We start from the raw sequence: 22,614 nt of genomic DNA, 5'->3' as shown, positions 1-22,614 counted from the left end.
GCTTGCAAAACCCAGTGTGTGCAAAGAGCTGCACTTAGAAAACCATTCTGACACTGGTCACTCCAGGAGTCCAAGCTCTGGTCCATTGTGACCACTTGTCATCAGCCGACTTCTAAGGAGGATACCGAGAGAGACTTCTTGCCTGCTCAGCCCATTCGGGTCACACACACACTTCCGTTTTATTTGTGCCAGTGTCTCTACGAACACAGAGACGGGAGGCCTTCTAAGGAAAGAAAAGCCCAGAAACTGCCGCTTAGCATCTCAGATCTCTCACGTCCCGCCCAGTCTGCACTGATCAATACGGCTAGGAGGTGTCATGCTCCTGCCGCCTCACAAAAGGTAATTGAGTTTGGGGGATTGCATGGCTAGCTGCTCAGGGAAATAAGAATAAACAAGAGACAGTTCAATATGTCAACAAATAGCTTTCCAGCTCTTGAAAAATCAACCTTTCCCTAGATTCTGCACGATACCCTCTCCCCCAGCCCCAGCAAACAGGCACCCAGATCACAGAAAAGCCACAACCTCAAGATAAAGACAAACCTGATCTACTCGAGGGTCCCCTACCTCCCCTAATCAATGAGGGAGGGAGGAGCCTTCCTCACCCTCTGGCTAACCTCCCCCTCCCCCTTCAACAGCCCTGATGCTTCAAATGCCCACCTGGCTCTTTATAAACCGAGAAGGGAGATAGCTAGCATTTACCGAGTCCTCACCCTGCCAGGCACTGGGTTAAGCTCTTTCTGTACATCACATCTCTTAGTGCACAATAAACCCATGAAGTAGGGCTTTTAACCCTCGTTTTCTAAATCAGCTAAAGACCTGAAGTAGAGAGAGGATAAAAGCAAGTAACTTACCTTGGCTCCCACAGCTGAGCAGGAGCGACGCTGGGCTTGCCACTCGGGTCTCTCTGACTCAGCTGGTGCTCTTAACTCACGGGAGAGTCACACACTGTCTTCAAACCTCTGAAGGGCTGTCATATGGAAGAGAGGGTAGGTGTGTTCTGGGTAGCTCCAAAGAGAAGGATTTGACTGTTAGTTGGGAATACACTTTCATTGGATGTGCTGCAAATTCCCCAAACAACATGTATATGCATGTCCAACTCTATAGGGAAAAGAACATTATAAGAAGAGCAAACAGAACTGCCTTGCGTTAGGTGCTGTCCTGAAGGATCTGTGGAATCGGAGAGAACAGGAGGGATATCAAAGAACTGCAAACGGGCAGCGTCCCAATTTTCTTAAATAAGGAAACTACAGACCAGTATACTGTAAACTCCAGAGCTGTAAGCTCGATATCAATCCTCGGAGAGATTCTGCCGCAGATTATGAAGCAGGTAATTTATAAGCACTTAGGACATAAGTGGTGATAGAAGGTACCTAGAGGTTCTAGCAGAACTGCACACAAATTAAACCGGGTTCCCAAGACTGGCAGCTATCGCAAACCCAAAACCTGGGGGACTGACAGTGGGGCTTGCCAGATTTTTATTTTTCCAAGTAAAGGCATTAAGAAACAAGATAAAGCAACCCCAAATTATCACTTCCTAAAAAGGGTTTTCTTCAAACATCACAAGAGAAGGAAACAATCTCAGAATAAAGGACAGTTCTTTAAATGAAATAGATTCCGCTTTACAAAACACTGGCTACGGAGTCTTCAGGCTCTCTCAACGCACCCGTGGACTGCTGCAATTTTCCTGGAGGATGGGCACTTATTCAAGAACCTTCTTCGGGGAATCACTCCGAGTTAAAATATCGACACAGATAAGATCAGATACCTGCCACACAGGAAGTCTTTCTGGACAGAAGAGGGAAGAACAGAGTTTGACCTTAGCCTAAGTGAGGACAATAACATAGATAAAGACAGTTTCCCCAGAAAGGAGCGTGACAGAACTAAAACTTGCCAAGTGCAAATTCAAGCCCTGCTGAGGCGGGACTTGGCCAGCGCGCTTGACCTATGCCATCCCTTGGACCACACGGCCATCCTGTAGGAATAGGTGCCTGATGCCGTAAAGCATTTGGATCACAAACCAGTTTCTGACTTGAGATGCTCCAAGCAGCCTTCAGACTTTGACTTGTCTCCCCAGAGAAAGTTCCTAAAGGCAGATGAATTCACAATTGGCTCAATACCATTGCCAGACTGGGGTTCTGTACCAATCTAGAGGGCGGCTGCTAGCCTTGATCCTGTCCTGTTCGACTTTTTATCCGTGGTGCAAATAAGAGCACAGATGGAATTTTTACACAGTTAGGCTAGGGCTGAGAAGAACCTCTAGGTTCAGCCTATGAAGCAGGTTGACATTTTTAAAGCCCCTGGTTTAGGAGTTCCCATCGTGGCTCAGTGCTAACAAACCCAACTAGCATCCATGAGGATGTGGGTTCGATCCCTGGCCTCATTCAGTGGGTTAAGGATCCGGCATTGCCGTGAGCTGCCGTGTAGGTCGCAGACACGGCTTAGATCCTGCGTCGGTGTGGCTGTGGCGTAGGCAGGCAGCTATAGCTCTGATTCAACCCCTAGCCTGGGAAACTCCATATGCTGTGGGTGTGGCATAGACTAAAAAAAAAAAAAAAAAAAAAAAAGACTAAAAAAAAAAAAAAAATTAAATCCCCTGGTTTACAATCTCTGCATTTGGTCATTTTTTTTCTCCTGTTTTTTGTTGCCAATTCACCAAGTTCCTGCAATGTATGCTCTTCATGGAAAATGCTTAGTGCACATATGCCAGCCATGAGCTTTACACACTTATGAGTTGATAAGCTCTTCCCTATAAAGTGCTGAGCATTTGTCTCAGTCCTGTCAATCTTCCCTCAGGTAACTGGTGTCAGTGGATGCTTCCTGGATCAGAAAAGAGGACAGGAGTTCCCTGGTGGCCTAGTAGTTAGGGATCTGGCATTGTCACTGCTGTGGATCTGGTCTCTGCTGTGGTGCAGGTTTGATTCCCTGCCCCAGGAACTTCTGCATGATGAGGGAACAGCACCCCTCCCTCCAAAGAGGACAAACTGCTGTCCACTTATTTGTGGAACTGGCCCCATTTGCAAAAGAGTTACAATTGGACTTTGACCGCATCTGTTGAGTTGACTTTGTTTCTGAAGGCGGAGACAATGCAGGTCACGGTACCTGCGGTACCTGTGTTACTCTTTCAAACGACATTTCTCTAAGTGTGATTGGGACGCCCTCTGCATCAGCCCCACCCACTCCACTCCCCCCCATCCTGGGAGGGCTGTTAAAATGCAGATGCAGATACAGGAATGGGGGCTCCATGTTCAAAGGGTCATACTCAACAAGCCTGAAGTGAGGCTGAAGAATCGGAGATTCTGAAACCCACTAGAGTTCAAGAGCCACTGGCTTAGGGGCTTGTACCATGATTTTAACATCAAACAAACCTGGGCTCCAGCACTTGCAGCTACCTGGCCTCAGTTTCCTTGTCTGTGAAATAGGGATAATAACAGCACCTGCCTCACAGGCCCTTTGAACATTTTATTTATTTATTTTAATTTTTTTTTCTTTTTAGGGCCACATATGGAAGTTCCCAGGCTAGGGGTCAAATCGGAGCTACAGCTGCTGCTTCCAGCTCATGCCACAGCCACAGCCACGCCAGATCCGAGCCACGTCTGCGACCTACACCACAGCTCACGGCAATGCCAGATCCTTAACCAACTGAGCAAGGCCAGGGATTGAACCCGTGTCCTCATAGATACTAGCCAGGTTCATTACCGCTGAGCCACAACGGAAACTCCCCTTTGAACGTTTTAAAGAAAAAACATGTGTAAAGTGTCTGGCACCTAGTCGAAGCTCTGTAATCTCTCTGGTCCTGCTTATTCATGGGCCCTAGCTGCCTACCTTCTCTGTGTTCAGCTTCTGCCCCTGTGGCCAACTGCTCACTCTTTCTAGGTCTGGTATTCAAACTCCCCAAGTGAGAGACTCTCATTGGTCCAAATTTAGTCACCACTGTGCTTGTTGGGCAAAGTTCTCATCCCAGGTTCCCTCCTAGGCAACGTGCCAGCCTATAGAGTGACTACTCTTGGATCAGATGCCCTCTCCTGGCTCAATCGGCTATTGCCAGGGGCGGAGGGGTGGGGAGCAGGGTCACGTGGTATCAAACATAGCCACCTATTCATAAGAAACTGCTCCTTCCCTCCGCTGGGGTCTGCGGGTGGAAACTCCTTAGAAGGGGCCCGTGGGTGTGGCAGGAATTCTGAGGCTTAGCCCGTCCAGTACACCTAGGCTTCTCATTTATCCAGCCTGCCAAAGGAATGAAGCGCTCAAGTTCACTGAAGTCTCTATTTAATTCCGACTTTTCATCTCCATCAGGCCAGGAACACCAGTTTTCAAAAAACTAGACACAGCAAAGGCGGCGGGGGCGGGGGGGAGCTGTGGAAAAATCTTAACCCTAAAAATGAGGCTGTCTGTGTCTAGAACACGTTTTTAAGTTTTCAAAGCACTTTTGCATCCATTTCCTCATTGCAGAGCTTGCAAGCTGGCAGCCACAGGCTGGGTCCAGACGGCAGAAGGATTTCATTTGACCCCCTACGATGTTTTTACCACTTTCAAAATTAGTTGCCAACATCTGAAAGTCAGGTTTCACCTATAAAGCTGGATTTCTGGCTTCTCTGGGAAAAACAGAAAGACATGGATCCTAGTTCTGAGATGGCAGCAGTCAGCTAGAGCTGAGTAAGCGGCTCCCTGTAGATGGGTGCTGCTTCACCATTTGGCTTCAGGACCCACCAGCCACTTTTACTTTTTCACTGAGTGACTTGCTTGGCCCCTGCGGGCATCTGAAGCCTCATTTTAACCCCACAGAGTAGGTAGAGAAGGTGGTAAATAGCACAGATTCTGAAGCCAAACTGTCTAGGTTCGAATTCCAGCTTTGGGACGCTGCGTGAGTGATTTCACCTCTCTGAGCCTCAGTTTCCTCATCTGTAAAGTGGGGATGATAATAACACCGCCTACCTCATAGGGTTATTAGCCTAACTAAATAAGTTAATGTATATAGACTACTTAGAACCATGCCTGGCACATGGCATGCCCTATATAAGCATCAGCTTCTTTCATGGCCCACAAGGCTTTACGCGGCTTTCTGCCATCCAAAAGATTCTGAAAACTGAAATTTTGTGGCAAGCTCATTTGGTGGCCAAATTTGACCTGAGCTGGCATGAGGCTATTCATTTATCCCATTTAGCGGTACTAATGTGTTTGATCACAGGATACTTGCCCCAGATACCATAAGGAGTGTGATATATGTACCATATTGCTTTCCTAACATCTAAAACTTCTGAAATCCAAAGCATATCTAGCTCCCATGGTCTCCGACAAGGGATTGCAGTCCTATCTTATTATTAATTGGTGTACCCCCTTGACAGATGGGAAAACTGAACTCCTGAGCCCTAAGCAACTGGCCCAAAGTCCTATGGCTTGGAATTGGAAATAATATCGAGCCTTAGGCATGAAGTCTCTAGAGCCTAGTGTGTGGTATGCCTTGGGCTCACTGCAGCCGTGTTGACACAGGACTTGAGTGGCTACCAGTCAGGGTCTCCTGGAGGATGGAAGACCACCACCATTTACTGACAGGGACAGGCCTTCCCCTAGTAGCATTCTTTCGACTCTTTGGATTCATCATCACTTATACATACCATTGAGCTAGGACTAGGATGGAGATGGCTGTGTTCATTTTAGAGGAGGAAGCTGGAGTTCCTGTCGTGGCTCAGTGGTTAACGAATCCAACTAGGAACCATGAGGTTGCAGGTTCGATCCCTGGCCTTGCTCAGTGAGCCGTGGTGTAGGTTGCAGATGCGGCTCGGGTCCCGCGTTGCTGTGCCTCTGGCATAGGCTTGGCAGCTACAGCTCCGATTAGACCCCTAGCCTGGGAACCTCCATATGCCGCAGATGCGGCCCTAGAAAAGGCAAAAAAACAAAAAATAATAATAATAAAAATAAAATAAAGAGGAGGAAGCTGACGTTCAGAGAAGAGGAGTGACTTGTCCCAAATCACACAGCAAAAGACAGGCAGAGCTGGCACTAGACCCCACATGCTGTGCTTTTTCTTCTTAAACCCCACGGCTGAGCCAAGGAAGCCATATGCTGAACTTTCTACATACTGACCCCCGCTCTCTGCAGACAATCCTAACATTTTCAACATACCTGATGAAAGGAGAATGTCCCAAGATCTCAGCAAAAAAACAAAAATGAGACAGCGTGTCTGGGTGGACCGCATCCTTCCCAGAACCATAGGCAGCAATGCACAGACACTATCCAGTCAGAAGTCAGGGAGGGGAGATTTCTCAAATCCCAAGAAAGTCACAGAGACCCTACTGTTTGCTCTTCTCTGTTGATTTTTAAGAAGCTGACATTTACTTATGCCAAAGGCCAAAAGAAATGAAAAATCTACTGGAAAAGGAATTTCATCAGTTATGGAGCAGTATCTCAAAGAAACCTTTGCACAGTATCTGTTCCCTTGTTTGAAATGCAGAAAAATGGAACACAGCTATATCATATTGTTGGTGCATTAGAGACCTAGGAATGAAAACCGCCTTCTTGGGACTCCATGCCAGCCCCTTGTCTCAGCACCGGGAGCTTTCTGCCACCACCACCAACGACAGCAAGTTGGCCGAGAGAAGGTAGGCCGTGCCCCAGGTGACCTCGTGTCTCTCCTAAGCCCATGGCTTGAGTTCCTCCTACCAACAAAGCCGCACTTCGATCACACACCCACAGCGACCCAGATCTTTGAATTCAGCAATTCTTTCTCAGGTTTCAGCGAGGCATCGGCAGCCTGAGCTATTTTGGGACACTTTCTCTGCTGTGGATGCCACTTTCGGAATACGCCAGAAACATGCTAAGGACCAGGAGCTCTCCGTCCTGGACCCGTTTGGGGGTTTTGCTCGCGCGCTCTCTCTTTCTCTGGGCTGAGCGTTTGGAGGACAGTCGTTCTTGCCAACCTAATCCCAGGAGCCTGACTACCTTGCCCGGCCACAGGCTCCAAGAACCAGTGTAGCTGCCAGCACCCTCACGGTAAGGGGCATGGAGGCACCAGATGTCCTGGGGGATGGGGGTGATCTGAGTTTGGATGTGGGGGTGACCAGATTTTCCAAACATCTTATTCTTCCAAGCATCACTTTGTAATCTGATGCAACTGACTCAGCAGGCGTTCAGGAGCCTGCGGTCTCCATTTTCCTGTCCTAAAATCCTCTGCACCTGTAAGTACCACTGCCGTCTCTGGAGGAGGGGGAGAGGAGGGCAGGGCCTGGGGAAGGTCATCAATATCTGACTCGGGTGTGGGCAGGCCCATGGTGTTGGAAGAATCCCTGAAGCCCGCCCCTCTTCACCCCTCGAACTGCTTCTTCATTTGGAAAATGAAAATGCCTCTGTTGTTTCCCAAGCCCCCAGCATACCAGACACTTCACCTGGCCTTTGGGGGTCTTCTGTTCACCAGTGCTGTGCACACCTGATGTCTCATGTTGGACTTAATGGGAGAAGCACACCTTGGGCATGTGAATTACTGAAATGCAACCACGGCTACGATTGCGGGCACAGCCGCTGCTTGGCTTCTCCATCTTTTATGCAGCAATTTGCTGAAATGGTAAAAGATGTACTTGCAAGCAGGAGGGTCTAAATGCCTCCTCCATGGTCAAAAGAGCGGTGTGGCCGGGGCTGATTTGCAACACACTCAGAAACACGGTCACAATGGGGAGACTCCACGCTCTGCGCTCTGTAGGGAGCTGGCCCCTTTCAGCACCTTCCTCTTTTGATGGCAAGAGAGGCCAAAAGAGCTGCAGGCTCCTCAGGAAAGGAGCCTCTCTGATGCTTTTATTTACCGTGTTCCTGAGAGACTGGACATTGTCTCTGGCCAGCCTACCAGACCCCGAAGCAGCTCAAATGACTGCTCCAAAGGGGACATGCAGCCCTTCCTTGGGAGACTGCTGAAGTTCCTTCGAAAGAGCCCAGGATGACAGAGCCCGGCCTTATTACCTACCTCCCCCCGCCCCCCAACAAGAGCAAGACCAAATCATTCTTAAGGGCCAGGATTCGTTTGGAGGTGAAAGTGAGGAATGTGTTGGATAGGCAGTCATCTGGATGAACCTGCCAGGATTCAGGGTCATAGGCTTTCGTAAAGGCTTCCTGGGCCACGAATAAGAACAGAATGAGGCTGGCAGGTCTTACCCTTCCCACCCCCTGCCCCCTACCCCCAAACAGTACCATAGAAGGAATGCTGTCTTTTACAGAGAAAAGGCATAAGATGTTCATTAGACCAAGGCTGGCTACCTTCGATTCCTCAGTTTGAAGGCGAAATAAGCAGCTTCTTATTTGTATTCTGCTAAGAGTGCCAGGTCTGAGGAGGATTTGAGGGGAAGAGCATTAGTATCAGTGCTGGAGAAATGAAAAGAGGAAATTCACCTAGTCTCTGGTGAAGACTGGTTTCGTTCTCAGGCTATATGAGGAAGCAAGTCTCGGGAGGAATTCAGTTTTGCTTTGCGCCGGTTTGCATGGTCTTTGAAACTCATGGAGCGTCTCAGCCCTCGTCCTTCTCCGCGCTGAGCAAATGATGCTTGGATCATAGAAGTTCATGATCTGGAAAACTTTTTTTGGTCAAAGCTTTGAGTGGTGGGGGGGGAGGGGGGAGATCGCCCTGTGTGATGGATTCTGATTATAACCCAAATAATCCAGGTTCTGGCTTGGCCGTAGCCTGAATTTTACGTCTACCTTATGGCATTCCAGGGGTATTAAGAACATTCCCTGGCCCTTCCAAATCTCTCCCTATGCACTCCCAAGGGCTTGAAAAATTCTTAAGTACATAATTCCTTTGACTCGGGGCTTTGGCATCAACCTCTTGGGAGGGTCAACCTGTTAAGACTCATCTGGGTGCATCCCATTCCTGACAGCAAGTTCTGATCGAGGGGAGACGAGAGCAGGGAATGTGAGATCATTGTAGGTACAAAGATAAGCCTCAGAGCAGGAGTCTGGAAGCAGGGCCTGGGTCAAGGCCAAAAGAAGATCCGTTGGCAGAAAGGGAAATTTTCCTTCTTGCTAAAATGGAGTAGGAGTTGCCATCACAGCATAGCAGAAACTAATCTGACTAGCATCCTTGAGGACGCAGGTTCGATCCCTGGCCTCACTCAGTGGGTGAAGGAGCCGGCGTTGCCGTGAACTGTGGTGTAGGTCGCAGATGCGGCTTGGATCTGGCATGGCTGTGGCTCTGGCGTAGGCTGGCAGCTATGGCTCCGATTAGACCCCTAGTCTGGGAACCTCCATATGCCTCGGGTGCAGCCCTAAAAATAAATAAATAAATAAATAAATAAAGTGGAGTACCAGACAACTTATAGAGGCAGGGACTCGGGATTTGGGTAATAGGACCAAGACCCACTTAATGAAACTGAGGTAGGGAGAGGAGGAAGAATCCCACCTACGAGAGTGGGACAGGAAATAGGAGCGTCCCCTGCACGGGCACCGTTGGGCTCATCTACCCAAGCCCTTGAATTAGGGGCTCTCAAAAATGTTAAGAAGCGGAGTTCCCATCGTGGCGCAGTGGTTAACAAATCCGACTAGGAACCATAAGGTTGCGGGTTCGATCCCTGGCCTTGCTCAGTGGGTTTAGGATCTGGTGTTGCCCTGAGCTATGGTGTAGGTCGCAGGCACGGCTCGGATCCCGAGTTGCTGTGACTCTGGCATAGGCCAGTGGCTAGAGCTCCGATTCGACCCCTAGCCTGGGAACCTCCATATGCCGCGGGAGCTGCCCAAGAAATGGCAAAAAGACAAAAAAAAAAAAAAAAGTGTTAAGAAGCCTCAGGACAAAGAATCAAGCCAATCAAGTACCCGGTCACCCCTCAACTCCGGCATTTCTCTAGCCCAGGAGGGGACCACACGGAGACTTAGACTGGGGGACTCTTCCCTTTCCTTCCTCTGGGACCAGCATGGAACTCATACCCCGGAGGATTCATGATAGAAACAGTCACTTACCTTATTCAGGCAAAGCTGTAAGATGCAGAGAGGGGTTGCCTGTGCAGAACCACAGGCCAAGAGGGAGCCATTCCTATAGCCCCACATCCTTCCCACGGCCCAGTAAACAGACTTCAGGTGTAAGACTACCTGGGTTGAAATCCTGGCTCTTCCACTCACTAGCTGTGTGGCCGGGGGCAAGTCCGATAACCTCTCTCAGCCTCATCTGTAAAATGGGCATAAATGATAATAGTAGGATTGCTCAGAGAATGCTATGAAACGAGATGCACATAAAGCCCAGCATAGCGCTTGGTACTAAGTACTTTAAAAAAAAATCAGCCATGGTTAAGACCCCCCAGGTCTCTGCTCGAGGCATCGTCATCTGATAATGGGGTATAGCAGCAGATGGGGGTCCTGCGGGCTGCAGATCTAACATTGCCACGGTTTCAGGGGCTCACCTTTGTCTTAAAGTAGCCCTTTTCTCCTTTTCCATCCAGTCTCACTAGGTGAGAGCATTCCCAAGCCTTTCCTCTTCCTAATTTTATATCCACACCCCGCCCCACCCCCGCCAGCTAACTAACTAGACAGATTCGCCGCTAAGGATTCATGAAATCTTTTTCTCAGCTTTCTGCAACTTTGCTACCCATTCCCCAGTGGTGAGATGGAATCACTTCTGGGTGGGCAGGGTCCAGAGGGTGCAACTCCCCAAGCACGCAACAAAAGGAAAGGTGTCCCACCCACAACTCTGTATCTCTGGTTCCTGCAAAGCTCACTGCAGCTGCGGCATCAATACCTGACCGCGGCCACTCCTGCTGTGGTTCCCTGACCCCGGGGCTGCTGGTGCACCCATGCTGGCCCCCAACACCTTTCTCTTACCCTCCCTCCCTCAGGATACTCCCTTGTCTGGGCCCCAGGGTGCTGCGGCTGCAAGAGTCTCTCCTTCACTTCCTCTCTTCCCCCTGCCCGCCCTCTCCTGAAGATATAGAATTCACTCTCTTTCAAGGGGTGCGGTGGCAGAAGGGCTCCACTTTCTGTGCAGGCATGCCCTCAGCATGCTCTCTGCTTCTAGCCCTCCCTGACTCTCTGCTGTGCAAAGCAACCCTAGGCATGCTTTGGGTACCTTGAGCATCAGAAGACAGGCCTCCATCCTCTCAAAGACTGATGCTAGAGAAGGTCCTGGAACTATTTCAGTCTGGGAGTTGGCTCAAATACATATTCCAGCCACTATCTTCACAGGGACATAGCACCTCTGGGTTTGGGGTTCATCTCTGGAATCTGCATGTTTAAGAAGTGCTCCTTGGGGAGTTTCCATCGTGGCTCAGCGGAAATGAATCTAACTAGCATCCATGAGGACACAGGTTCAATCCCCGGCCTCACTCAGTGAGTTAAGTTTCCTGCATTGCCATGAGCTATGGTGTATGTCGCAAACGTGACTCAGATCTGATGTTGCTGGGGCTGCGGCGTAGGCCAGCAGCTACAGCTCTGACTCAACCCCTAGCCCGGGAACCTCCATATGCCTTGAGTGTGGTCCTAAAAAGACAAAAAAAAAAAATTATAAAAAGCGTTCCTTGGGCTACACCTTAAAAAAGATGGTACTCTATCTCGTGGAATGAGGGTAGGGGGTGGAGAGGAAGATCCCAGGGCTCCGATTCCTATAACCAGTCCCAGCCTACAGCCTGAGCCGCTCCGAGAGCACATGGAAGTGCCATCTGAGTCCTGACCTTTTGCCCAGGCAGCAGCTCCTAGCCTGTTTCACAATGACCTGGGGCAGTTTTAAATATCTGAGTTACAGACCTAAATCAGTGATGCTACCAGTCTGGGGTGCTAAATAGACAGAGAGCCCTCATTGAGAGGTATTTTGAGTTACTGGGGGCTATAGGAGATCTGGATGGTTTATAGCATGCCAAAGCCACACTGGCAGGCTTCAACTCACAGCCCAGGCCTCTTATAAGCTGTGTGACCTGGAGCAACTGACTCAATCTCTCTGTGGTTTGGTTCTTCACCTGTAAAATGGAGACAGAAATAACTGCCTCGTCACGTTCTTCCCTTGGAATTATGATTTGTTTTGTCTAACAGGTTTATTTATTTTTATTTTGTCTTTCTGTCTTTTCCAGGGCCACACCTGCGGCATAGGGAGGTTCCCAGGCTAGGGGTCTAATCGGAGCTGTAGCTGCCAAGCTTACACCACAGCCACAGCAACGCGGGATCCGAGCCGTGTCTGCAACCCACACCACAGCTCATGGCAACACCAGATCCTTAACCCACTGAGCAAGGCCAGGGATCAAACCCACAACCTCATGGTTCCTAGTCGGATTCATTAACCACTGAGCCACGAAGGGAACTCCTGTCTAACAGGTTTAGAACCACGCCTGGCCTACATTAAACTCTCGGCGAACACATAAACAGGGTCTATAATATTGATGAGGAATTAAATGAGTCCATGGCTGTGAAGTGTTCAGAACCATTATTGATGTGGTTCCAGATATTTAACACAGAAATCGGTAGCCATCCTCAGGGTTTCAGAGGAGATCCGAGCCATCCTGAATAACAGTCCTAGGGGAAAAGTTGGTCAGAGGCTCAGAAAGATGGCAGTGTAGGGTCTTTTACATTCAGAGTGTAACGGAAACTCCTGTGGCTAACTCGTTGCTATAGATGTATGAGTTTATGAGATTTGGTTATGGGACCTGCTGGTCTAATTAAAGTTTTCGGACTCCTGGGAGACCCACAGTGGTTTGCACAGGCTGGATGTTTCAAAATGCCCCCGCGAATGTGCTTCCAGCTACGTAGCCCTGAAGACTCCATTATGGGCACTGAAGGCTCCAGCGGTCATTGTAGAGCCCTGGTGTCTGTCCTTTCTGTCTCGAATCCCTGGTGGTTCATTTACTGCATTTCATTAGAAGACACCCGCCCCCCTCAACTAAGGGACTCAAAAGCTGAAGTGATTGTCCCTTCCTTCACTGGTGGGAGTGCAGTCCTGGAAAAGGGGACTCTGGTCCTGAGGAGAAGGGATGAGGTTTCTGGGAGGGGCTAGGAAAAAGGGGTCTTCTCCCCCCAGCCCATGTCTCCCACCACCTCACCCCTTTCACGCTGGGACTCCCCGGCTCTGTCCCCAGCCCTTGCCCTGGAGGAGTGAATGGGAGAAGAGACTCTATCCTGTCCCACGAGGTCAACCAATGCCACTTAACCCTGGTGGCTTTTCAGCCCCATCTCTCACCCTGCCTCCTGTTGGACATGCCCACTCATAAGTCCCATCGGCATCCCAGATCCAATGGGTCCAAGCTGAACGTGTCACCTGTCCCCACCCATGCCCCTGCAACTAATAGTCTTGTGATCCCCCCCACCTCAATTAGCAGCATCTGCATGGACCCAAGCTGGAAGCTCAGGGTCACTGTCAGCTTTTCTTGCTCCCTGACCCTCCAGGACGCCCAGCCCTAAGGTTTCCCCCTGCTGACGCGTCCCTGGAATGGTCCCCTGCTCTCTGCTCTCCCTGCCTCAGTCCTTGACAGGGCCTCCCAATCGGTCTACCCACGTCCAGCCTCTCTAAGAATTGTCTTCCTGGCCTGTCACTCCTCAGGCTTCATGAAAACCTTCGCTGGCTCCCTATGGCTCACAGGACAGAGGGCAAAACTCTCAGCCTGGCCACCAAAGCCTTGACTAAGCTGCTCCCCACCCCCTTTTCTGCCCCCTCTGCTGCTACCACCCTTGCACCCCACCAGCCATGGTCCCACCTTCCAGACCAGGCGCTTTCATGCAAGTGCTTCTCCTTCCCTCCCTTGCTGCTCCTCCCAGCAAAAGCCTCCTCCACCCTCCAGGGTCCAGCTCAAAGGGCTTCATCCGAGAAGCCTGCCCAGCTTCTCGATACCAGGTCATTTTACCATCAGCGCCGCCATGACGCCGCTATGGTCCTCGACTGCAGCATCCTTGGACCATGAGGATTTGTGTGCGCCCCCGCCCTCCTGCTGGATGGAGAGGTCCCCAGAGGCTACTGGGGACCCTACTGGGTCCTCCTTTGCATTCTCAACACCTCCCCAGGCTTGTATACAATAAACGATTGCTTTCCTCATTTGTAGGTTGGGAATAAAAAGAATAGCTGCTACCTTCCAGAGTCAGAAGGAGTCAGTGAGATAGTGTATATAATATTCATGCAGATAATGATAAAGAAGATGGTGATGAATAGTTAGCATCCACTCAGTGCTTTTTATGTGCTAGACTCTGTCCCAAACTCTTTACGTGGATGAGACTCAGTTAAATAGATGAGTTAATCCGTGGAAAGTGATTATGTATGCATGTGTTTGCGTGTGTATATGAATATATAGTATAGACGACATATATATTAGATGACATATATATAATGTATATACTCCACACTGTGCCTGACCTCTAGCGGGAGCTCAAGTTTTTCCTTTCTTCCCTCATCTTCCCATTCTTCATCCTTAGCCCTCACTACACATCGCCCCCTGGGCTGGGGCAGGAGAGAAGAGACAGCAGATGGGGTCTCTGCATCATGGTCCCTGGTAACAGACTGGTTAGTGGGAGAGAGGGAAGCTCTTGCAATTGCCTTTGGACCTGGGGTCTAAGCTTAGTCTCCCCACTCAGGTTGTCATTTCTTTGAGGGCTGGGGGCTCGGCTGGACCCCTGCCTGAGACCCCCATACGCTCGCAGGTGGGCACGCAGCAGGCCCTAAGTAACCTCTTAGTCTAGGCTCGGCTTCCAAGGTCCTAGTTTCCAGCATTTGCCGAGGCAGGTCCTGGAGCCACAGCCCACGAGTTCTCAGGAGCAGAGAGCAGCAGCCGGAGCCGCCCAGTAGCCGCCCTTTGGGCGGCGCACTGCTGGGCTTGGGGCACCTGGCCAGGAGGCTGGCGGAGGGTCAGCATCCCGGATGCAGCTCTGCTTCCATCCAGCCAGGTGAGCCTATGCCAATATCCCTGCTTGCCTGGGCCTCACCTGTAAAATGCTGCCCTCGGGGCAGTCTGGGGTGGCGTGACAGCTGTGAAGGCTCATTGCCAAAAGGCTGCACAAAAGTAAGGTGTTGCTAATTTCCAGGGCTGGGGCTTCACTCAGTAGGAAACATTCAGGAAGTGGGGGAGGATGGAGGGAGCAGGGGCTCGTGTATCCAGGACATATGGGGGCCTATATTTGTTGTCCTCCTGCTTAGCAGCATTAGTGATTCAAGCTGGTGCTGCCTGTGGAACACTCTGTCCTTCGAGATCCTCAGGGACCCGAGAGGACCTTGAGCGGGGCCCAAGCCAGCGCACAAGACTGTGCGAAATAGAGTGATAGCGATGGGGAGCCACGCACGCAGGTTGACCCGCATGCAGTCACACTCCCCGCGGCCCCCAGTGCTGCCAGGCAACAGCAGCTGGAGCTAATTACAGACAGACAGACAGCTCCTGCTCCATCCGGCTCTGGTACTCCAAACTGTCAACCCTCCCCACCCCCCGCCCAGCCCCTGGGGATTGCCTGGGCTCTCAGAACGGGGGGTTTCTGGCGCCACAGTTAAGTGCCTAGAAAGAACACAGAGGGGGGTGGGTAGCAAGGAGGGGATTAGGTGGTGGGGGGAGCTGGCTGGGATACAGATGCAGCTCTGTGTTCACAGATGTGCTCTCCTGGCAAGAGCGAGCCTAGGCACTCAGCCGCTCCCTTCTCCTTCATCTGAATCCGCCCAGGGATCCCCTCTTAACCCTTCTCCCGGTTAAATCCTCAACTTCCGCTTCAAACTCCGTATCTGGCACAAAGCTCAATAAATGTTGAATGACTGGAGGGATGAATGAATCCACGAACGCTCCTCAAAGCCACATGACTCCCAAGCCCCATCTCACCAACCCTAATAACTCTGCAAGCCCTTTGCTCTGCCTTTCTTTCTATAACCTCCCTTTGGGCAGTTTCAACTCCCACCTCTATACTTCTGCCTTCCAGGTCTCTTTCCAGCCCAGACCTCTTCGGCTGCCTGAATGTGCCTTGGGCTCTCCAACTCCGACATGCCCCATATTAAATTCTTCACCAATGAGGTCCCCAGGGGTTTTCTAGCAGTGAGTCCTGGACTGTCCATGGAGTAGGCGAGGGAAGGACTTGTCATGTGCCCCCTAGCCGGATAGAGGCAGTGAATATATTAGCACAGGCATGGGGCAAACTCCTGTTCCCAGGGTCTCTTTTAACCATCACCCCCACCCATAAGGAAGGCCAAGGTGGAAACCTGGGTGGCTCACTGCCCGATCTGGGCTTCTGAGCTTGAGACCCAGCAAGTTGTTTCAGCCAAAAGAAGTCCTTGGAAAGGAAACATTATGTGCTGAGGACTTATTTCTTTTCCAACACTCTTCAGCCTGACCCCACTCTCATTGACCCTTATCCCTGCCATTCCTCACCCAGTACACACACACACACACACACACACACACACACACACACACACACACACACACGGGTCTCCTCTCACTCCCCAACTCCATTCCTCTTCATTCTGGAGCCCTGTCCCCAGGCTCATTGCAAACTCCCAGGTAAATATTGAACCCAGATTGGCAGAGACTGGAGATTTCATTCCATCAGACCAATGCTGGAGGGAGGACCCAGAGTGTATACTGCGGGTCCACACTCCAGTTCTTGCCTGGCCTTGGCAAGGATAAGAGCCAATAAAGCTCCCCCCCCCTTTTCTCCAAGCCCTCCTAGATTTGGACAGCAGCCAAAGGAACGGGTTACAAGCACAGTGGCCTTTGGTTCCCGACGGTGTCAGGGCCTGTGAAGACAGAGTCCAAATTTCTTCCTTTCTATTCCCAGAGGGTCCTGAGTGCCAGGCACTGGGACAAAGGCAAGGTATGGCTATACTCAACCATGTTATGGTCACCTCTTGGCATTTTCAGGTTTTAAAGCAATGTGAAGACTTTATTACCGACTTCAGTCTGATGTACAACACATGAAGTCATTTATTTAAAGCATCCATGTGTTTAATCTCCAGTGAATTTGAAATCCATTTGTTCATTCAGCAAATATGTATATTTGTTATACATATTAAATATAATATATATCAAAGAGCTGTGAACCATGGTTCTTGCCTTCCAACTGCTCCTCTTCTAGTTGGCAGGGTGTATCTATATAACAAGGGTTAATTGACAATGCCAAGTTCCCTCCTGTGCCTGGTGTGGCCTCTTGCACTCCCTCTGGCAGGACTGAAACTTTCTGCTCTATTGATACTGTCACAACTGTTGCTCTCTCCTCCACTATGAGATGGTGGTTAGATGTATCTCTAGGGTGGGGCGAATCTTTTCTGCCATTCACTAGCTGTGTGGCCTTGGCCAAGTCACTCAGCCTTTCTGAGCCTGTGTCCACTCTGTACCATGAGGACAATAATAGTGCCTGCCTCACAGAGTTACAGCGAGAACCAAATGAATTAATACACACAGTACACGAAGAATATCTGGCACATAGTAAGTGCTCAATAAACATTTGTAAATATTATTCTTCTGCTGTACCTACTGTTGACACCAGAGGTTCAAATTCTTAGTGGGTTTCCAAAAGAAGCTCATAGAGGCCTTATTCCTTCATCCATTCAATCAACAAATCCATGTCTCCAAGTCCCTGAGCTAAGCCCGGGTCACATAGACAAATAAGGCGGAGCTCCTGCCTTTGGGAATAAACAATTGACTCAGCGTAGTCCTGGGTTAATGGTGCCCTGAAGCACCTGGAAGAAGCAAACACAAATTCTTCCTGGAGGAACACACCCTCCATCCACGTCCAGATTCCCATAAATATAGTCGGGCTGAGCATGAACTCATAATCTAAAATTTCAAAGCACACAATGAAGCCAGAAACAACAAAAACAGAATCATACCCTCCAAAATTCAGATACTGTGCTCATGTGATATAATTTATATATATTTTTGTCTTTTTCTTTTTAGGGCCACACCCATGGCATAAGGAGGTTCCCAGGCTAGGGGTCTAATCAGAGCTGTAGCTGCCGGCCTACACCACAGCCACAGCCACACCAGATCCGAGCCACGTCTGAGACCTACACCACAGCTCATGGCAATGCCAGATCCTTAACCCACTATACGAGGCCAGGGATGGAACCCACAACCTCATGGTTCCTACTCGGATTCGTTTCCACTGCACCAAGACGGGAACTCCTAAAATATATATTTTTAATTTTAGGTAAATTTAAAAAAAAAAAAAACGAGAGTATTTTGAAAACATTAGCAAAGAATAAGATCCTGGCAGAAAATAATTCGAGAACGCATCATCTTTTTATAGATGGCAAAGCTAAGGCTCAGAGAAGGAAATAATCCCTTCAATGCTACATAGCTAATCCTGAGGGACTCAAGTCAGGCTCTCGTGTCTAATGATTTTTTGGCAGGCTCGGCTCCTGGGGCTGGGCATTTTTTCCCTGAGTCACTCTACGAGTGAGATGAGCACAAAGTACTGTGTTAGACCTATAGAAACCACAAAAAGAAACCGAAGAGTGTCCCTATTCTCAAGTAGCTCAAAATTCAATACAGAGCACGACTACATTCAGAAAGAGAACCATCTAAGCCATGAGGTCCTGCTGTCTAGCCCGGGGAACTATATTCCATCACTTGGGATGGAACGTGATGGAGGATAAGGTGAGAAAAAGAATGTATATAGATGTATGACTGGGTCACTTTGCTGTACAGCCGCAATTGACAGAACTGTGTCAATCAACTATAATAAAAAGTTTAAAAATTAAAAAACCAGAAGAAGAAGAAAAGAAAAATAACCATCGCTATCAGGGTGCGTGGTAGAAACTAAGGGACAGGGAAAAGGCGGATCTGTGGGCAAGAGGCGCTCTGGAGTGGTGACAGGGGAACAGACTGGCCAAGGTCACGGAGGAAATGATCCCACACAGCAGTTCAGGGAACGGCAAGTTCATTTGGCTGGCACGCGGGCTGCATGCAGGGACAGGCCAGCACCTGAGCGCAGGACCCTGCACTCACAAGGGTCCCGTGCTTGGTTGAATAAATATTGAGAATCTTAATACTCTGAAAAAAAATTTTTTAAGTTAGTGTATCGTTGATTGACAATGTTGTGTCAATTTCTGCTGTCCAGCATAGGGACCCAGTCAAACATATATGTACATTCTGTTTCTCATACTCTCTTCCATCAGGTTGTATCCCAAGAGACTGGACATAGATAGTTCCCTGTGCTGTACAGCAGGACCCCATTGCTCATCCACTCCAAATGCAAGAGTTGAACACGGGGCTCCGCCTTTTCATTTTGCCCCCAGGGCCCGCTCAGAAATGATGTAGCCGGTCCTATACGGGGGAATGGGGAGGGGGGTATGGCTGGAAAGGCAGGGGTATTCTTGGGAAGGGCCTCAAATGCCTCTTTCCTATTTGCTCTACAGACCGTGAGGAATCGCCGAAAGGATTTGAGTCCGAGAGACAGGGTGACTGTGGTTTTAGAAAACCACATGGGGGGGGGCATGTACAGATGGGTTACAGAAAGGAGAGGTGGGGTCTGGACAGGAACAGTGGCAGAGGACATGGGAGAGGAAAGAGTCTTCATTCAGTGATCCGTTCTCCAGGTGTTTACTGAGCACCTGACAGGTGCCAGGTGCTGTGCTGGGATTCAGGGATGCCCCTGGCTCCACTCCCGATCTCAAGCTGCTCACAGCGACAGAGGCAGAGAAGCGAAATAGATGGTGACTGCCCATGTGCTGAGGGCCAGGACGGGGTTAAGGTCAGGGTGTTGTGGGAGCCCAGAGGACGGGTCCCTAACTCAGATAGGGGATTCAGAGATGATTTCCTCAAAGGTGTGCCCTCTGAGCTGTATGTTGAAAGCGGAGGAGACAGTCACCCCTCGGACAAGGTACAGAAGCATGACCTAGGAAGGGGGCACAGGATGTGTAGCATCATGGAACAGCCACTGGGTGCCACGTGCCATCCTTTAGGCTGATAATCCATGTTCTCAGGCTGGTCGGGGAAGCAGACAACTAAGCGCAGGGTAACAAAACAATGGGGCAAGGGCAGGGATACAGAAGCTGTGGGAGCGCAGCGGAGCGGCATCTAGCCCAGCCTGGGGAAGTCTGAGAAGGCTCTTTGGCAGAGGGGTGTTCTGAGCTCTGTGTTGTGGATAAGAAGGTGTCTGCTAGCTGAAGAGAGGGCGTGGGGGAGGCCGGGGAAGGGGGAGAGATGCGTGCAAATGCCCTGAGGTGAGAGACTGTCTGTGGCCTCGGAGAACTGGCAAAGACTCGTGATGATTCCGTTCTAGAAGGAGCATAGGAGGAGCGTGGGGAGATGGGACCAAAGAGGCCTTAAATGCCAAGCTATGGAGCGAGCCGTAGGTTTCCGAATTGACTGCCCACTGAAATCACCTGGGGAGCTTTAAACGCAACACTGATGACAGGCTCCCAACCCCAGGAACTCGGATTTAATGAGCCCGTGGGGGAGGCGTTGGGATATTTAAAAACCTCCCCCAGTTTATTCTAACGTACAAGCCTGATTGGGAACTCAGGGCTTTAGGGTGGGAGGTTTCAAGTTGGAACCTTTGTCAGAATCACCTGGAGGTCTCCTCAGACTTAAATGATGGGGGCGGGGACGAGGGCGGGCCCGCTTTCAGATGCAGTGGGTCTCTAAGGAGTTTTCAGACACGCTGTGACTGCCGGGCCCCAAGGCCACACTTGGAGAGCCTCTGGTCTCAGGTATGGTAAAGTCAGTTGCACTGGAGTAGAGGAGGGAGTGTGAAAGGATGGGATTTGTATCTTGGAAGGATGGCTCGGCCACTCTGGGGAGAATGATCCCCGGGGGAGGCAAAGAGAGCTGAGGAAATGGGAAGCTATGGAAGGAATCTAGGCAAGAGAGGATTTCTTCGAGGGAGTCCTGAACTCCGGACCTGGCAGGAGGAATGGAGAAAGTGGGTCAGATTTGAGGAACGCTTAGGAAGTAGACTTGGCAGGGCTTAGTGGCTGGCTGAACGTGGAGGTGAGAAATAGGATGTGGGAAAGACAACTCTTGGATTCTTGCCTTGGGCAACCAGTGAGTCTGATTGTACCGGGCATGGTGGCTACTATAATCAACAGGTAAATGTGTTAGGGAGTTCGCTTCGTGGCTCAGTGTTTAATGAGCATGACTAGGATCCATGAGGACGCGGGTTCGATCCCGGGCCTCCCTCAGTGGGTTAAGGATCCGGCGTTGCTGTGAGCTGTGGTATAGGTCGCAGACGCGGCTCGGATCCCGCATGGCTGTGTCTGTGGCGTAGGCCAGCAGCTGTGGCTCCCATTCGACCCCTAGCCTGGGAACCTCCGTGTGCCTCAGGTGCGGCCCTGAAAAAAAAAAAAGGTTAAAGGTGTTACCGGACTTAGGGTGGGAGGTTGGGGATGGGGGGCATTTCTGCCCTGAAATCTCATAGCCATAGTCTCAAGGGATTCAAAAGGGCATCTCTCACTGTCCCCTCAAACCCTGCTTTCAGCACCATGAGTCCTCACCGCGACCCTAATCAACTTGGGATTCTCTGCAAAATACCTGGAAAGGAAAAGGAAGATGTGATCGCACCGTGACGTGACCAACCAGCCGCTGGAGCCCCAGGTACAGGGCCTGTGCCTCCACTATCACCCCAGGTGTGTTTCATTCATTCGTCATTTTCCTATTTATAGGGCTGCTGCCTAGAGCGGATTTTTTTTTTTTTAAATATTCGCAGAGGCCATGTTTCACATACAGGTAAAGAATTCATAACCTGCTCTTATACAACCGGGAAAACAAATGTAGCTGAAAGGGCAGCCTGCAAAGGCATTCATTCTGCGCGGGTTTGAAATGTGTAAAAATGAGCAATTTTCCAGTGCATCATCGGTCGTGACTACTTGTAAGTCTCCGCCGTGGGCAAGTAGACTGCCAGCAATCAGCAGGACCAGGAGGATGATGGATGGGATAATTGTCCATTAGAGTACAGATAATTTTTGTACCGTGGGAGGGTTCGACAGCATACAGACATGATAGATGGAAGAAGAGTTAGCTAATGTGATAGGAGTTGCAGCTCCATTTCTGGTGGTAACCATTCTCTGGCTGAATCGATGATGAATCAAAGACACGCTCTCATTTGAAAACTCTTTGCTCACCGGTGCACAACCCCCGCTTTGGGTTACATTTAATAGCATCATTAAAAACTGCTGTTCAAGAAACTCAAATTACTTTTCCCCAGAAGAAATCGTGCCACGTTAGAGAGTGCTTTTGTGAGCTCATAGGCAGGGGCCATGGGAGGGGGGTGTGTGCCTGAGTTTAAATGTTTAACATTAGAACCCTCGATGCCTAGCAGAGGGGGGCTGACACATACAGAGCACTCAATAAATGTTTGTTAAAGTGAAGTGAAATGAATTAATACGTTTGTCCATTCATTCATCTGTTTATTCCTTTAACAGACATTCATTAAATACCAGAATTAAGAGCTCTGTCCCCGGGGAACCAGATGCTTCGGGCTTCAAATGCTAACTCCAACCAGCTGTATGAACTTGAGCAAGTTACTTAGCTTCTCTGAGCCTGATGCCTCCCGCGTAAAATGGGGGAAACCATAGCACTGGCTCTCATAGGGCTGCGCGAGGGTTCAGTGAGTTAGTGTCTGGGAGTGCTGGGCAGGGCCAGGCCCATAGTAAGTGCTCACTAAAGGGCAGCTATTATCAGTATCATTGCTATATATACGAGGCCAGGCCTTTCTCAAGTAACGAGGTCCATATAAGAGGCACAGAATCCCTTAAGAAATGGCAAGGCT

The 22,614-nt window shown here is 49.9% G+C and overlaps 1 protein-coding gene and 1 long non-coding RNA gene across 6 annotated transcripts in view; one reads left to right on the top strand and one right to left on the bottom strand.

Moving 5' to 3' along the window:
- The window catches only part of RTL9 (retrotransposon Gag like 9), a 53,584-nt gene that overhangs the window by 11,053 nt on the left and 19,917 nt on the right, over positions 1-22,614 (bottom strand). Inside the window, exons 2-4 of one of the 4 annotated variants that reach the window (XM_085008152.1) lie at positions 9,931-10,135; positions 8,371-8,552; positions 852-997 (exon numbers count right to left, since the gene is read on the bottom strand). The gene's annotated coding sequence lies outside the window, so the exon portion shown is untranslated. Of the gene's footprint in view, positions 1-851; positions 1,099-3,822; positions 3,859-8,370; positions 8,553-9,930; positions 10,136-22,614 lie in introns of those variants that run through there. The other 3 variants (XM_085008153.1, XM_021080506.2, XM_085008155.1) reach the window with 3 other exon arrangements.
- Positions 6,207-22,614, top strand: part of LOC110257717 (uncharacterized) — a 37,922-nt gene continuing 21,514 nt past the window's right edge. Inside the window, exons 1-2 of one of the 2 annotated variants that reach the window (XR_014835527.1) lie at positions 6,207-6,987; positions 21,325-21,472. This is a non-coding gene — a long non-coding RNA (uncharacterized LOC110257717). Of the gene's footprint in view, positions 6,988-20,346; positions 20,558-21,324; positions 21,473-22,614 lie in introns of those variants that run through there. The other variant, XR_014835528.1, reaches the window with a different exon arrangement.

Source organism: Sus scrofa, chromosome X (assembly GCF_054392235.1).
Source record: "Sus scrofa isolate SSC_HxYL_T2T_F1_AM1 chromosome X, Sscrofa_HxYL_maternal_Yorkshire_Landrace_v2.0, whole genome shotgun sequence".
Taxonomy (NCBI): domain Eukaryota; kingdom Metazoa; phylum Chordata; class Mammalia; order Artiodactyla; family Suidae; genus Sus; species Sus scrofa.
This window is presented reverse-complemented; position numbering and strand designations above follow the sequence as displayed.